Source organism: Dioscorea cayenensis, chromosome 20 (assembly GCF_009730915.1).
Source record: "Dioscorea cayenensis subsp. rotundata cultivar TDr96_F1 chromosome 20, TDr96_F1_v2_PseudoChromosome.rev07_lg8_w22 25.fasta, whole genome shotgun sequence".
Lineage (NCBI taxonomy): Eukaryota > Viridiplantae > Streptophyta > Magnoliopsida > Dioscoreales > Dioscoreaceae > Dioscorea > Dioscorea cayenensis.
Genome location: NC_052490.1, coordinates 11,427,028 through 11,444,301, shown reverse-complemented (window position 1 = coordinate 11,444,301; position 17,274 = coordinate 11,427,028). Strand labels below are relative to the sequence as shown.

At 40.7% G+C, this 17,274-nt stretch overlaps 2 non-coding genes across 2 annotated transcripts; both read right to left on the bottom strand.

Annotated features, from left to right (window-relative positions):
- Nucleotides 1-5,787: 5,787 nt before the first annotated feature.
- On the bottom strand, nt 5,788-5,895 carry LOC120252212. Its single transcript, XR_005533752.1, has one exon. It is a non-coding gene; the product is annotated as a small nucleolar RNA R71 (small nucleolar RNA).
- A 1,053-nt stretch (nt 5,896-6,948) lies between these two features.
- On the bottom strand, nt 6,949-7,055 carry LOC120252000. The gene has a single exon (XR_005533555.1). It is a non-coding gene; the product is annotated as a small nucleolar RNA R71 (small nucleolar RNA).
- Nucleotides 7,056-17,274: the final 10,219 nt, after the last annotated feature.

Sequence of the window (17,274 nt, the reverse complement as noted above, 5' to 3'; positions counted from 1 at the left end):
TGTGTCCTTATGTTCTTCGCAGCTTCTCTGTGCCTTACAAAGTAAATAATACACAATTAAGCACAAAACAAGCATTAATTCGTAATGAAATACATGCTAAGCATATAAAATACATATGATATGTGCTTGTATATAAGTAATATGAAGTATTTTTTCTAACATAGAGCATTACTTGTCTCAAATTTTATCACTTATTTATTTGTATATGTGTTCTTTTGTGCAGTTAGGGTTGTGGAGACAATTGTGGAAGAAAGGAAGCGAAAGTAGATCGTGGATACATTTGTTGATGAAGTTCTTGGATTGAACAAGCGTGAAGACATAAGTCGTACTCAAAGACATGTGGGTGTGTGTCAACCTCCATAATGCTCAAGCAATTACTCAAAGTGGAGGGGCACAAAGACAGTCACACTCATGTGTTCTGACTTGTGCAATACTAGCAAGAGCTCCGTCAATGTGGGTTCATTGAAGACAATGACGCGATCTACCACATGGATGTGTACCCATCATGTGGCCTCGATGAAAAGAGTGGAATCAGGACTATTCACTATATTAAAATTACTATTGTAGTTACTATTTATAACTCGCAGGTAACAAGGTCTAGAAATCCACACAGCAGTGTGGAAATTCCACATGCCTGTGTCTATGCCCGATTCTAACCCCTATAAATACCGTGACTTAAGATTCTTTTGGAGATCTTTTTCACATCTTTTGCCCACTTTGGAGGCGCTCACGGCTAGGGTTTGGAGAGGCTTTGGCTAAGTTTTTGTAGTGGTTCTACAGCCTTTGATATCATTTTCCTTTGGAGGAGAGTTATTGGGGGAGCTTTCATCGGCATCGATTCGGCGAGGTGTGCCCTAGGCTTGACAAGAGAATCCTTAGAAAAACTGAGGTGGCTCCACAAAACCATCGATACAGACTATGAGGGGGTTTTATCTATAGATTGCATGCTGATAAGTGCTTGTGTATTAGTAATATGAAGTAATTTTTTCTTACGATGAACATTACTATGAGGGGATTTTATCTATAGATTGCATGCTGATAAGTGCTTGTGTATTAGTAATACGAAGTAATCTTTTCTTACGATGAACATTACTTTTATCCGGTTTTAAAGCTAATGCATGTGTTTTTGTGTTCTTTTGCGCATATAGGGTTGTGGAGCTAAATATGGAAGAAAAAAGCCAAAGTAGCTCATGAATGCACTGTTTGATGGAATCCTGTAAGGAACAAATGTGAAGACACCAGTTGTGCTAGAAAGATACGTGAATGTGTGCCAACCTCCAATACATTCAAGCAATTTAAAATGATTCGGATGGGCACAAAGGCAATCACGTTTGTGTATCCTAACTTGTGCAATGATAGCAAGATCTTCACCAATAACCCCGTTTATTGAAGAAGTGACGCGATCTATGGCATAGACGTGTGCCCGTTTATGTTGTGTGGTACCCTGTCCTAATTTTTGGACCTCTTGCCTCTTTTTCGATTTTGTGCATGCATTAGAGGCAAAATGGTCATTTTGTACTAGTGGCATCTTTGCATGACTGCACAGTAGGTTCTGTGTGAAAACCAGCCGAAAACCAAAGGCAAAACGGTTATTTGGACATTTTTCTTTCTTTTTTAGTATTGAGGGCATTGTGGTCATTTCCATTTTCTTTTAAAAAAAAATTCTGAAAATCTGAATTTAAAGATAAGAGAGCAATGTGGCTCTTTCATCCTTCGCTCATTCGACCGACCCTTGATTTTGAAATAAATATTCATCGGCGAGCTATTTCGGTGAACCAACACCCCTATTCCCTTCCTCCCACTCTCCGGAGCTTAGTAATGCTTTGATTCAAGGTTATTTCTTTGTATTTTCCTCGTATTTAATTGTTTTCAAAAATCCTTGAAACCCTAGAAATCAACCATGGTTTGAGTTGTTTTTGGACTCAAATCAAAGCCCTCTATTTTGTGATTCATTTGTGGGTATGTTTGTGAAGAAATTTCACAATTTGGAGTTGTAAATCGTCGATTAACCATTGATTAAGGCCCGGGAAAACATTGAGTTGTAATTCACGGATACTGTAGAAATTCTTAAAACACTGTAGTACCGGGAAAACTTGGCATTTTCTTGTATTTCTTTGGTTCAAATTGAAGTCATTCTTCCTAGGAACTCATTGGAACTTGTTTTACTTTAATCTAACGTCATTTGGGTCCAAAATGACGCCGTTATCCCCTAACACTTAGAGTTACATGTTCGACATGTAACCTTGTATTCGCATGCATTTTAGTTTCCGTTCTGGTGTTCATTAGTTTTTAGGTTCTTTGTTTGACTCTAGGTGGTGAAGCTTCCTCCAGGGAAAGGAAATTGCTGACCTGTGAGCGCGTCTCAAGATGAGACGTTGTGTTCAGTGAGTGGTTTAATTGTTAATTGCATAGATTTAATAAGAGTATGATAGTATTTCTTTATATGTTTTATATCATGAATTTGATGCTAAACCAGATTTCATTTGCTATATATATATATATATATATATGGATATTTTGAGTATGGAGTTATTTTGGCAAAGATGATTCCAGTATACTTATACATATGTCTTTTGAAAGATGGATGTTTACGTGTATATGTATATGTATTTTACATGCAAAGGCAATATAGATTGATGTATATTTCTGTATTTACACATTGTATGCTTGATTCCTCGAGTTGGAATTGGAAAGAATTGCATCGTGGCATTTGGATTTTTGATGGTGACATGGACATTAGTCCGCCACTACAGTGGATGGGTTCCACGGTACGGCCTAATGGGAGGCGGCGTGGTTAACCCTAGTTTACCCTGGTCAAGAGGTGCGCGGAGCCATTGACAGGGGGTCTTTTATGTGATAAATCCGGGGTCACCACACGGGAATTTCAGTGGCCAACGTCAAGGTTATGACTACCTTGATGGCTCTCAACCTAGTCGTGACGGCGGCTAAGTCGGAGAGTGTTTTCAGGCTAATGACTTGAGATTGGTTTTATCGTTCAGTTGTGCGAATATTGATATCATTTGTGGATTGTGATGAGGGGGTGAAGCCCAGTTATCGTTTTTAGAATGGCAGTCTCTCACACATAATGATATTATTTTTGGATTGTGATGAGCGGGCGAAGCCCAGCTGTCACTCTTAGGATGGCAATCTCTCACAAAAAGATTTATATTTTCGTCGAAAATTTGACTTACCTATACTATTTATAAATCATTATGGTATCTGTTACTCTATTGAATATTTGGAGCTACTTTGTTAAAGTATTGTGGTAATTACTATTTGGAATGCTTTACTACTCTGTTATATCTATGCTATCACCACTCACTAGGTAACATCTGTTCCTCAATACTTTATGTTCTTCTTTCTCAGGCTGCGACATTGGACTGGGTTGTTCAAGACAGGCAGTAGGGTGACTTACTCTTTTCTCCTTATTTAGGTTAGTGCAATGTGCATGTAAATTTTATGGATCTACTAGACTCAACTTTTGTGTATTTGTATTTTCTGGTTGTATTTGGAACCCTGGTTGGTTCTGTAGTGGAGGTTGTTTCCCTCTCTAGTTCATGTGGTAGCGGGTTTGTTTTGAACTTACGATGACTAGTAGGTAGGATGTGATAGCGTCCACTCCTTGTTGTCGTGGCGGTTGCCACGTGCTTGCCTAGGGCGGGGCGTGACATGTTGCCTCGATACAAAGTGGATTCGGGAGTGTTTTTGGCGGGGGTACAATAGCAGGTTACTGTAGTAAATCACTATAGCAATTTATTGTAGAAGTTACTGTCGACAGCCCGCAGAAAATCAAAATTCCAGAAATCCACATCGGCATGTGGAAATTTCCACACGCCCGTGTGGATGCCCGATTCCAGCTCTTTATAAAGCCGCGACTTGTACCGATTTGGAGATCCATCTTTCATTCTTTTTCTCCATCTTTTGGGAGGCCGGCGGCTAGGGAATAGAGAGGCTTTGGCAAGGCTTTTGGAGTGGTTCTACTGCTTTGAACACCACATTTCTCTTGTGAAATAGTTATTGGGGGAGCTTTCGTCGGCACCAATCCAGGAGGTGTGCCCTAGGCTTGAAGAGGGGACCTTTGGAAAGGATGAGGCTACTCCATAAGACCATCGACACAAATACCGAGGGAGTTTTCCTATAGATTACATGTTTTTACTTTTGATTTTATTATTGATTGTATCTTGCTCCATGGAGAGCTAAACCCCCTAATGGGTGCTTGGACTTGTAAACCCTTGGATGTTCTTGTTCCATTGACCTTTTATTATGCTTTCCTTAATTGATGTCTTTAATTGAGTTCCAATCTTGAATGTTTGTTGAATGATTTCTCTATTAGAGTGACACTACGGTTGAGAGTCCATCTTGGTAGCCTTTGTGGATGAGTGACACACCATGAGGGTTAGACAATGCAAGATTGGAAAGGGTTGAGAGGTGAGTCGAGAGGTAGCGGAGCATCCCCTTTCCCCTCCAATGTGATTTATTCTATCTCCATGTTCCTAGAGTTCTTTGCGGTCACAATAGAGTGAAGTGCTAAGAGAGGAACTCCGCTGGGGCTTAGTTGTACAAGCAATAGAGTGAAGCGTTAAAGTAATCCTTAGTATCTGGGGCTTAATTGTGACTACGGGTCTTTCACCTGGACCAAAGGGTTAGATCTATATAAAGGAATAGGGTTTATCACTTAGAATCCCTAGAACTTCTTGCAACTGTACACAGTGTGAGGTGTTGGGATTAAGCGATTTCTCCGCGGGGCATAGTGTAGAGTTAGTCACGGTTGATCTTAGGTTTAGGATAGTGTATTTTACGATCTCCACAACTCATTAAGCATCAATTAGGATACATAATAGTTGGTCTTGCACTTGAAGCAAGAACCCTAGGGGGAGCAATGTCCAGGTGCCCCACTTTCTATCGATTTCCTTTACTCTCACTTTATCGTGCCTCTCTTTCTTATTTCTTTTAGTTCTTTTTATATCAATTTTAGTCACACTGCCATTGATTCATTTTCATCATAGTTGAATAGCAATCGTTGTGTTTCTACTCATTATTCCCTGTGGATAAGATACCCACTCACCTGGGATTTATTACTTTGACAAACCCGTGCACTTGTGGGTCATACGCATAGTCAAGTTTTTGGCACCATTGCCGCGGACTTGGCGTTTAGAGACACTTTGCACTTTGCTGTTTTGGCTACTTTATCATTCATTCTACTTCACACTTTCTTATTCTTCCATCATTCTGATTTGTTTTCTTTCTTTGTTTGTAGCTCTAGGTTATGACCTGAGGAAACCCTTCGACATTTGTTAAAGGTGATCTTGAACTTGAAAGAACACTTTGTAGAAAGGGTAAAGGACTTGTACAAGAACCGTTAAATCCAGCTAAAGTAGAAGGTGAAGGGTAGGATAACATGGCAGAACAGAAGGAGTAGAGGACACTATCAGACTATGCCAGACCCTCAGTTATGGGTATCACAGTCGAGCATCGTGCGTCCTGCAATTACAGCTCCAAAAATTGAGCTAAAGCTAGCATTCATCCAAATTATATAGCAGCCTACGTAATTTAATGGTTTGGCCGATGAGAAACTCAAACAATCATATTGAAAACTTCTTGGAGGTTTGTAACATGTTGAAGATCAATGGGGTTACGGATGATGCGATAAGGTTAAGGGCTTTCCCATTCTTTCTAAAAGGAAGAGCCAAGAAATGGCTTCATTCTCTACCACGAGCATCCATCATGACATGGAATGAAATGGTCAAAGCTTTCCTTGCAAGGTACTTTCCTTCTGGAAAATTGGCAAAGCTTCTCAATGAGATATCTTCATTTGTTCAGATGGAGCTTTGAATCCTTGTTTGAGACTTGGGAGCGATTCAAGGACCTCTTGCATAAATGTCCATAACATAGGTTCCCCTAATTGATGATCATTCAAACTTTTTACAATGGGTTGAATCCAAGTACAAGACAACTTCTAGATGCTGGCGTAGGAGGTACAATGGGTGAACAAGACCCCTGAAGAAGTCCGACAATTAGTAGAAGAAATGGCCATGAATAGCTACCAATGGAATGTAAAAGAAAAGAAGAAAGTGGCCGGACTTTATGAAATTGATGCGGTTATATCTTTTAGTTCTTTTTATATCAATTTTATTCACACTACCATTGATTCATTTTCATCATAGTTGAATAGCAATCGTTGTGTATCTACTAGTAATTCCCTGTGGATAAGATACCCACTCACCTGGGATTTATTACTTTCATAAACCGGTGCACTTGTGGGTCATACGCAAGGGTGTTGTCAAGTTTTTGGCACCATTGCCGCGGACTAGGCCTTTAGAGACACTTTGCACTATGCTGTTTTGGCTATTTACCATTCATTTTACTTCACACTTTCTTATTCTTCCATCATTCTGATTTGTTTTCTTTCTTTGTTTGTAGTTCTAGGTTATGACCGGAGGAAACCCTTCGACATTTGTTAAAGGTGATCCTGAACTTGAAAGAACACTTCATAGAAGGGGTAAAGGACTTGTATAAGAACCGTTAAATCCAGCTAATGTAGAAGGTGAAGGGTCGGATAACATGGCAGACAGAATGAGTAGAGGACACTATCAGACTATGCCAGACCCTCAGTTATGGGTACGTAGTCGAGCATCGTGCGGCATGCAATTATAACTCCAAAATTTAAGCTAAAGCTAGCATTTATCCAAATTATATAGCAGTCTATGCAATTTAATGGTTTAGCCGACGGGAACCCAAACAATCATATTGAAAACTTCTTGGAGGTTTGTAACATGTTGAAGATCAATGGGGTTACGGATAATGCGATAAGGTTGAGGGCTTTCCCATTATCTCTAAAAGGAAGAGCTAAGCAATGGCTTCATTCTCTACCACGAGCATCCACCATGACATGGAATGAAATGGTCAAAGCTTTCCTTTGCAAGGTACTTCCCTTCGGGAAAATCAGCAAAGCTTCTCAATGAGATATCTTCATTTGTTCAGATGGATCTTGAATTCTTGTTTGAGACTTGGGAGCGATTCAAGGACCTCTTGCAGAAATGTCCACAACACAGGTTCCCCTAATGGATGATCATTCAAACTTTTTACAATGGGTTGAATCCAAGTATAAGATAACTTCTAGATGCTGGCGTAGGAGGTACAATGGGGAACAAGACCCCTAAAGAAGTCCGACAATTAGTAGAAGAAATGGCCATGAATAGCTACCAATGGAATGTAAGAGAAAACGAAGAAAGTTGCCGGACTCTATGAAATTGATGCGGTTGCATCTTTGGCAGCCCAAGTAGAGACATAGAGCAAGAAATTAGATACATTGACTTCACCGAGGGTAGCCACTATCACAAGTTGTGATGGTTATAGGGGTTCACATATGCGGTCTGATTGTCCTATTTCGATTGCTACTTCAGCCCCAACTGAACGAGTAGATTTTGTGGGCAATTCGGGAAAAGTACAAGGCAATCCTTATAGCAACACCTACAACCAAGGGTGAAGAAACCACCCTAATTTTTAATGGAGTAACCAAGGACAGTAAAAGGCCATTTCACCACCGGGTTTTCAACAACAAAAAGCCCCGAACATGGAGAATCGAGTTTCAGGCTTGGCAACCCAAATGACCGACTTCAGAAAGCTTTGACACGATTCATCCAATCATCAGATACACGGTTCCAATCGGTCGAAGCTACACTTCGCAACCACACCGTGTTATTGCACAATCTAGAAAATCAAGTGGGGTAAATCACGATGTCTTTATCGGAAAGCCTTAAGGAAGCTTGCCTAGTAACATCGAGACTAACCCGAGAGAACATATGAAGGCGATCACTTTTGAAAAGTGATCATGAGATAGAGAGTGGGCTTCCAAGTGAGAAGACCAATGTTGAAGCACCCGAGGTCGTGGAGATTGAGGAGAGGGCCAACAAAGAGAATGAGGTGGAAATCCCACCTTACAAGCCAAGAATCCCTTACCCTTCAAGATTGAAGAACAACCAGAATAATGAGCAATACAAGAAGTTCTTGGATCTATTCAAGCAATTGCACACCAACATTCCTTTTGTAGAGGTGTTATCTCAAATGCCTAGGTATGTGACAAGATCCCCTTGCGTATATCCCGTAAGTGCACGGGTTTGTCGAAGTAATAATCCCGGATGAGCGGGTATCGTATCCACACGGAGTAGGGAATAAAAACACTTAATTCGCTTCTTAGCTATGTTAAAGATGAATAGTGATATGTGTGACAATGATTCAATTCTCAAAAGTAAAAACAACAAGTAAGAGAGCACAAGTAAAAGAGAAGGTAAGGCAATCGATAAAGATGGGGTACCCGGATATTGCTCCGCCTAGGACAATCATTTCAAGTGCAAGAACCCTCTATTATGCTTCCTAATCAATGCAAGTGAGTCGTGGAAATCCTTAATTACATAGTCACAAATCTAAGGTCAACTATGCCTAACTCTATACATGTCCCGGAGGAGATATTGAATAACCTCTTAACCTCGCACTCGCATAGAATTGCAATAAGTTCTAGGGATTCCAAGTGATAAATCTATTCCTAATTGTAGACCTAACCCTTTGGTCTAGGTGGAAGGTCCCTAACCACAATTAAGCCCTAGATACTAAGATCACTTATGCGCTTCACTCCGTTGCACCCGCAACTAAGCCCCAGCGGAAGGTCATCCCTTACACCATTCACTCTATTGTAGCTGCAAAGAACTCGAGGAACGGAGGTAGAATCTAACACATCGGAGGGGAAAGGGGACGCTCCTGTACCTCTCGACTCATCTTCTCAACCCTCTCCAACCTAGCTTTGTCTAACACTTGTGGTGTGTCACTCACTCGCAAGGTTACCAACAAGAACTCTCAACCCTAGTGTCACTCTAGGGGAGTATTCACACAATCAAGCATTCAAAGTTGGAACTCATAATAAACATCAATTAATTGAAAGCATAATAAAAAGATTCAAAGAAATGAATACATCCTAAGGTTCACAAATACCCAAATACCCACTAGGGGTTTAGCTCTCCATGGAGCTAAGTGCAATCAAAGAAATAGAATGTAAAAGCAATGAAACCATAGAAAACCCCCTCGATAGTCATGTCGATGGTCTTGTGTAAAGTCCTCTACTCGTCGTCCAAAGATCCCCTTGTCCGGTATAGGATACGCCTCGACGGAAGCTCCCCTACCAACCTTCTTCCAAAGAGATGACGATTTTGGAGCCGTAGAACCTCTCCAAAACCCTGGCCAATACCTCTCAAAACCCTAGCCGAAACCCTCTTTCAAGTTACGGACTATGCCCATCAATCTCAGTGTCTCTAAACTCAGGAGGGTAGGTATACTTGTCTTCTCAGCTCCACGAATCGCATCCAAGAGCCCCATGCCCAGCACTAATCTTGTAATGTAGGGGCCCGAGAAGATCGCTCCCAGTCTAGTATAATGCCCCTGATGTCTGATATACTCTGCCATGATGTGTCCTAAGTGAATCGGTACATGTTGCACCATCGAGTACAAGTACAGAAGTTCATGTCGGCTCAGAACACCAGTGCTATCACCACGGCCATTCACCGACCTACTCATGATGGAATGTAAATATCTGTATGCAGGTCGGGAAAGACACGTGGCCTTGGACACCCCCGGCTCGTACTGACCCTGACCACATAGCACTCTGTAAGCTTTCTGTGGGGTCAAGGCTCCAGGATAATCAATCGGTAACTGAGAGTACTCCTCAGTGTCTGTGAATGCCTCCTTATACAAGCCAAGTAGAACTGAAGACTGAGTAACGCTCAAGCTATGGTGGTGTCCAAATACTCTGAACTGAATGGTATCAATTCTGTCAAAGCTCGAATAGGATCTGTCAAAATCAAATGGTGACAAGACCTCCAGTGCGAGCTCTCGTATGGCTGGCTCTCTAATAGTCAATAACTGCCTCCAACCACCTACCGATACGAGATCCTCGACATCGTCTGCCAACTCGTCTCCCTACTACAGATCTCTCAGTATACTCATATCAAGGAATCGAGTCTGTCCAAAACGAACTCTCGACAGCAGCTCAAAATGAACCCTGTGCTCCGGAATGGTGAAACTCATGTCCTCAGACTCGGAAGATAACTCACGCGGCCGCTTATCAACTTGCTTCTTTGACAGAGGTTCCATAATCTGTAAAATTTAAGAAGAAATCGGTCAAACAAGATGATAAATGCATTACTATAGAAATTCCACATGGTCGTGCGGAATTTTCGCACGCCCGTGTGGATCAACGGAGCGTGAAAAACCCGCACAGCCGCGCCTTAAAAATCCAAAAATAAATCTTAAAACTACCTCTAACTTTATTCTAAACATGACTTATCCCCCTAATTGAAGAAGTGAAGAGTTTCTGACAGGATACATCAAATTAAATCATGAATTGACAAAGAAATCAAGAAAACAGAAAAATAGGGCTCACCGACGAGTTGAGATGAGAAACTTAAGATTCGGCCGGAAAACCTCGCAATAAACTCCACCAAATTGATACAAGGAAGTTAGAGAATGATGTGAGGGCATTCTCAGAGGAATAAAGGATATGAACAAGGAAAGAAACGACTCCTCTTTAAAAAGAAGTCGCCTCCCTTGGCATTCTGCGCATCCATACAGGCATGCGGAAATTATGCACGCCCGTGCGCCCAACCAACAGGGGCAGATGCACGCCCCTGTGACTGCTCGGGACATCTGAGAAAATCTCCTAAGTGTTTTGCACGCCCGTGCGGCAATTACGCACGGGCGTGGACATTCACAATCTCAACTCACAGGGGCAAGCGAACGCCCCTGTATCTTCTCGGGATGGAGAAAACTCGTCTGCAGAGATTCACACGGGTGTGCGGAAAATACCCACGCCCGTGCGGTTTGACAAGGTCACCCACAGGAGCGAATTCACACCCCTTTGCGCTCTCGGGATAATTTGACAAACTCTGCAGGAAATCACACGCCCGTGCAGAAATTACCGACGACCATGCAATATTCGCATGGTCGTTCACAGGGGCACCCGCACGCCCCTGTGCCTTCTCTGGATGAGCTCGCAATATAAATCCACGGGCATGCGGAAATTTCCACACGCCCATGCGTTTTCAATGGATGCCTTCTACAACACTTTAGCTACATTAATCTGCTATGGTAAATACACTATAGGAAGGAAGTACACGCACACTCACGAGATAAGCACTCTAGATGTGATAGGACTATCTTTATTATGTTGATTGCTTTACAACTCATCATCTTGATTTCACTTCACTTGTGCTAGTGGAGTTCTTTACTCTTGAGCTTGAGGTCATACATTTAGCCTCTTATTATTATTCCCTTGTTCTTCATCCCACAAAGCATCATATAGTTATTCAGACCAATCTATCCTATTATTATCCACAATCTTCTCCAAAATTCTCTTTAATTCATGAACCATTCTTGACCATTTGTTTGAGGGAGGTACATTGTGGATATGCGATGTGTGACCCCATAATTCTTCATTACCATCTCGAATTGTTTGTTACAAAAGTGTGTCCCCAGATCACTTATGATTGGTCTTAGGATCCCAAATCTCAGTAATAGTTTTTTTAGAAATTTCACTACCACTCTTATATTATTTGTCGGTAAGACTTGTGCTTCTACCCATTTAGACACATAATCCACCGTAACCAAAATATATTTGTTTCCATTAGAATTCAGAAAATGACCCCATGAAATCAATTCATCAAACATCAAAAACTTCCACTACTGAATGGGATTCTCATCTCATCTAGCTTTGATAGATTGCCACTATGTTGGTTCTAATAACAAGAGTTTATACATTTGTGAGCATCATTAAACATCAACAACCCAAAGAAACAGTTTTCCAAAACTTTCTTGACCATTCTATTGGCACTAAAATGACCTCCTATAACCCCTGAGTGACACTGTCATAAAATTTCCCAACTTTCTGTGTGGGAGGCACAATATATTACCATCAAGTTGGCACAGATCTTGTACAAAAATGGATCTTCCTAAACATAATGTTTCATATCTGAAAGAAACCTTTTACGCTGTTGATACAAAAACTACACTGGAACAATACATAGAACCAAATCATTTGCAATGTCTACAAACCAAGGAGTATCTACATCATGAAATTTCTACACCTAAACTTGGTAGAGATGTTCCTCTGGGAATGCATCGTTCACTTCTTTCTCTAAGCCTAGTTCACCTTGTGGATGCTCCAAACGGGATAAATGATTAGCCAGTACATTTTCAGATCCCTTCCTATCCCTAATTTGCAAGTCAAATTCCTGTAAGATAAGAATAAATCTAATTAATCATTGTTTTGCATCTAACTTGGTCAATAGGTATTGCAAGGCAGCATGATCAGTGTATGCCACCACTTTGGATAGTACCAAATATGAACGGAATTTATCAAAACCATACACAATGGCTAACAATTCTTTCTCTATAGTGGTGTAATTCTCTTGGGCAGGTGTCAATATCTTACTTACATAATAGATAGGGATGGAAATTCTTGTCATGCTACTACCTTAACACAACCTGACACGTCCGAATATGCGTGTAAACTGCAAGTGCACGGGTATCGAAGTAATAAAATACCCGGTGAGTCGGGTAATCGAATCCACAGGGAACAGGGCTACTAGTACTAACTTCTTTTTGGCTTTCTAACCTAATGATAAATGGAAAGGTGTGGTGATCTAATGTGCGAAGAAATGAATACCGGAGACGAATATGCAGGGGTTAAATGGATGGAGATCTCAATCAGTAAAAGTGGGGTATTCGGGCAATGCTCCTCCTAGGATTCAGGTATTAGGTACCGGATAAGCAAAGTGTATCTATGATGAGTAAGTTAAGTCTTGGAAATCCAAACATAATCGGATCCGGCCTCCCGATCACCGATACTAGTCCCCTACGAGGTCCCGGTGGAGAAATCACTCAATCTCAACACCTCATACCACATATGACCGCAAAGCACTCTAGGGATTCCAAGAGGTGTATCCGATTCCTAAAGATTGATCCAACCCTAATTCCCGGCGAAGGATCCTAACCCCCTACAAGGTCCCGGTGGAGAAATCTCTCAATCTCACACCTCACACCAAATATGGTTGCATAGAGCTTAGGGAACGGAGATAGAATACACCAATCGGAGGGGAAAGGGGATGCTCACTATCTCATGACTCGCCCTCTCAACCCTCTTCAATCTTGAGATTCTAACCCTAATGGAGATCTCTCTCTCACCAAGGTAACAAATCATGCAAACCAAATAACCAAAAGATCAATAAGGCAAGCAAGCATTAGACAATCAAGATTAAAACTTAATCAAACTCGGATTAAATAGAAACACTAAGCAAATCCACAAAAGATGAGAATCCTTGGGTTCACAAGCCCAAATACCCTCTAGGGTTTTAGCTCTCCATGGAGCAACATACAAAACACACCATGAATGAATGAAAGTACATTAAAACCATAGAAATAAACCCCCTTATATATGAACTGATGGCCTTGATGGAGAGCTTCGACGTCTTGAAGGACCCACTCCGAAGCTAGGTTCACCGGTGGCTTCCTTGATGCTATGACGGAGGAGGAATCGATCAAAGTTGGTGACGAAGCGCCTCCAAAGCCGCAAAGACCTCCTCTCCAAACCCTAGCCGTCTCACCCCTCAAGAGCCGCACAAAAGATGAGAAAGAATAGGGCAAAACTGCTATTTATAGGCCTTAGATCACGTATGTCACGTGCCCTCACGTGCCCGTGTGGATTTTTCACGCGCCCGCGTGGGCTACAGGAATTTCCATACGGGCGCGCGGAATTTCCATGCGGCCGTGTGAACAGTAATTTTGCTGCAGTACTGGTACAGTAAAATTGCTACAATACTTTTTCACAAACAGTGGTCCAAACACTCTTCTCTTGAGGCCACATGTCCGGGCACACGTCCATGTGGTAGGCTATAAAACTTTTCTTCATCGACGTATCTTTGAGAGGTCTTGCAATCTTTACAAAGAGAAGGAATATGAAGATGTGGCTGCCTTTGTGCCCTTCCAACTAGTGAATTTACTTGAATCTTCTTGGAAGTTGGCACACATCTCCACGTTTATGAACTCCTCTCGTGTCTTGGTCCTTGAATTGAACAAGAACTCCTAACATTGTGTCTTTATAGCCTATCTTTGCTTTCTTTTTACTCTTCAAGGTATTCACAACCTATATGCATAAAAGAACACCAAATACACAATATGAGACATAAACCATTGTAAAAATGATGCTCAATGCATGTAAAACATATATAAAAATATGTCTACTCAAGCACTTATCACAACCCCTATAGCTCGATCACTTGCATCGCACATTAGTTTAAAAGGGAGGCTCTAATCAGATGATCTCATGATCGGGGCATCTATCAACCTCTCCTTCAACAAATGAAAAGACTCTAGGCACTCTGTATCAAAGTGAAAAGGAATATCCTTTTCCAAAAGTTTAGTCATTGGCCTTGAAATCTTTGAAAAATCCTTGATTAACCTTCGCTAGAAACCAACATTTCCCAAGAAGCTCCAAATGTCCTTTTTTATTATCGGTGGTGGAAGATTTTTCTATAGTAACAAGTTTTGCCCTGTCTACCTCAATCCCAAATTATAAAATTTTGTGCCCCAAGATTATTCCCTCTTGCACCATGAAGTGACATTTCTCCCAAGTTTGTTTCTTCACATCAGTCAAGCACCTTTTCTAAATTGTTTGGGCAAATGTCAAAAGAGTCTCCAAAAACTGAGAAGTGATTCATGAAGACCACCATGATGTCCTCTATATAGTCATCAAAGATAGACATCATACACAGTTGAAATGTGGCCCGTGAATTACACAATCCAAAAGACATCTTTTTGTATGTGAAAGTACCATACAAGCATGTTAAAGTCATCTTTTCTTGATCCTCTGGTATGATTGGGATTTACAAATACCGTGATATTCCATCCAAGAAATAGTAGTATATATGCCCTAACAAGAGCTCCAACATTTGGTCAATGAAGGGTAGTGGAAAGTGATCTTTCCTGGTGGCATCATTCAATTTCCTGTACTCAATGAATGCCCGCTATCTTGTAATGGTATGAGTTGGGATCAATTCATTATGCTCATTCTGAACCATTGTCATTCCTCCCTTCTTAGGTACTATTTGAATTGGTCTAACCCATGCACCATATGAAATTGGGTAAATCATCCCTGCATCCAACAACTTCTTCACTTCATCCTCGATGACTTCCTTCATGTTAGATTCAAATGTCTCGATAGTTGAACCCATGGCTTGGTTTTGTCTTCCATCAAAATTGTATGAGTGCAAAAGGATGGGCTAATTCCCCAAATATCAGAAATCTTCCATGCAATTGCTCGCTTATGGTCCTTCAAAACCCTAAGTAGCTTCTCCTTCTGAAGAGGGCCTAAATTTGATGCTATGATCACAGGTAGTTTGTTCTCACCCTCCAAATATGCATACTCTAAATGCTCGGGCAACTCCTTCAACTACAACTCCAGAGGTTCTTCCAACGATGGTCTCAGTTTCTCCCAATCCATAGATAATACTTCAATGACCAAATGATCAACTTTGGAAGAAATATTTACATCTAAATTAATCAAAAGACAACAGTGCTCAAACTTTTCTCTTTCTGTACCTAACCTCTTCAGCTATGATCCTACTACAACTGACATCAAATGTTTCTCTGATTGCTCTTTTACTTGATCCCTAGAAAGGATCCCATTTTTTGCAACTGTCATGCATGTCCACTGTATTATCTTCTAATGAAATTTTGAGACTAACTCCTCTATACTCATATCTTCCTTATACTCCCTTCTTTGTGCCATGCAATTAGTTTGAGTAAAATGAGAGAGTACATCTGCCAAACTTGGTTCTAAAGCAAAATAATCCACCTGCTCCTTAAACGGAAGATACGGATGATGTCCCAACACTAAAAGCAATGTATGCATATAACTAGCACTTGCACAAACAGACAAATAAAAAAAGATATAAAAGAAAAAGAAAAAGAATTAAAAACGGATGTAGAATAATAACTAAAGTATTAGAGTCCTAATGTTCCTTAAAGTTGCCACTCCCTTGCAACGGCGTAAAAAACTTGAAGAAAAAAGTATTAGAGTCCTAATGTTCCTAAAGTATTAGAGTCCTAATGTTCCTAAAGTTACCCAATAAGGGATCCGATAGTCGATTCCACAAGAACTAGCAAGCTTGTAGTACTAATTTATCCTCCAATATCTAGTCTACTCAAAATTGGGGAAAAGTTTTAATCTATCAATCTAAGGAAGAAAAAAGAAAAGAAGAGAGGATGAAAAGAAAGATGGGATAAATCTAGCAAGTAGCAGTGATTCGGAGTAGCACCCTAAATCAATCCCTTAGAGTATCCTGTAGTAACTCCCCTACAATGATTATCAAGTACATCCTATAAATTCTACATGTGCTCTCAAATCCTTATCACATCTATGATAATCAAATACATCGAATTTTACAACTGTAACTACGGGAATCATGCACATCGAGTTTTACAACTACCATACGGTAATCACAACTATAGCAATCAATACACATCAAGTTTTACAACTACAACTATGCAAATCATGCCCATTAAGTTATGTAACACAAAAATTAACATATAAAATAATAGAACTCCATAATCATTGAAAGAAAGTAAGTCAATTACAAATTAACATCTAAGTTCATGAATCTGGGGCACCGGAGAGCAGCTAGCCCCTCATAGGTTTACACAACATTAAAATGATAAAAGAAACAATCAAGTAGAAATCCATTGACTCCCTATTTCTTCTTAATCAATCCGATCATGCTCCAAGGATCTATTCACTGGTAAAGCTCCACTCCCAATTGTGCCTCTATATGGTGGAGGTCACCCAAAAGTTGCCTCCAAATCTTCAAGCAAAACCCCTGTAAAACCCTAACTTTAGGGCTTAAATTTAAACAAAGCACGAGCTTCTCAGCTGTGCTCCTTGCAGCCAAATCTAGGGTTTAGCATCAATTAAATTTTTTTTCCCAAACAGTAGAGTGCATGGCCCAAAAGCACACCAGTGCTTGGGCCATGCTTCCATAAGCACGATCGTGCACTAAGCTCCAAGAATGTGCTTTCTTTCTTCTGAGTTTTCCTTGAAGTCCAGTGATTTGCATGGCTCAAAAGCATATCCTTGCTTAGGTCGTGCTTACCTTGGCTAATTGCAACTTGGTTCTTTTGATGTCGAATTCTCTCTAGTATTTATTCTAATGACACAAGATTTATAAATCTACACAC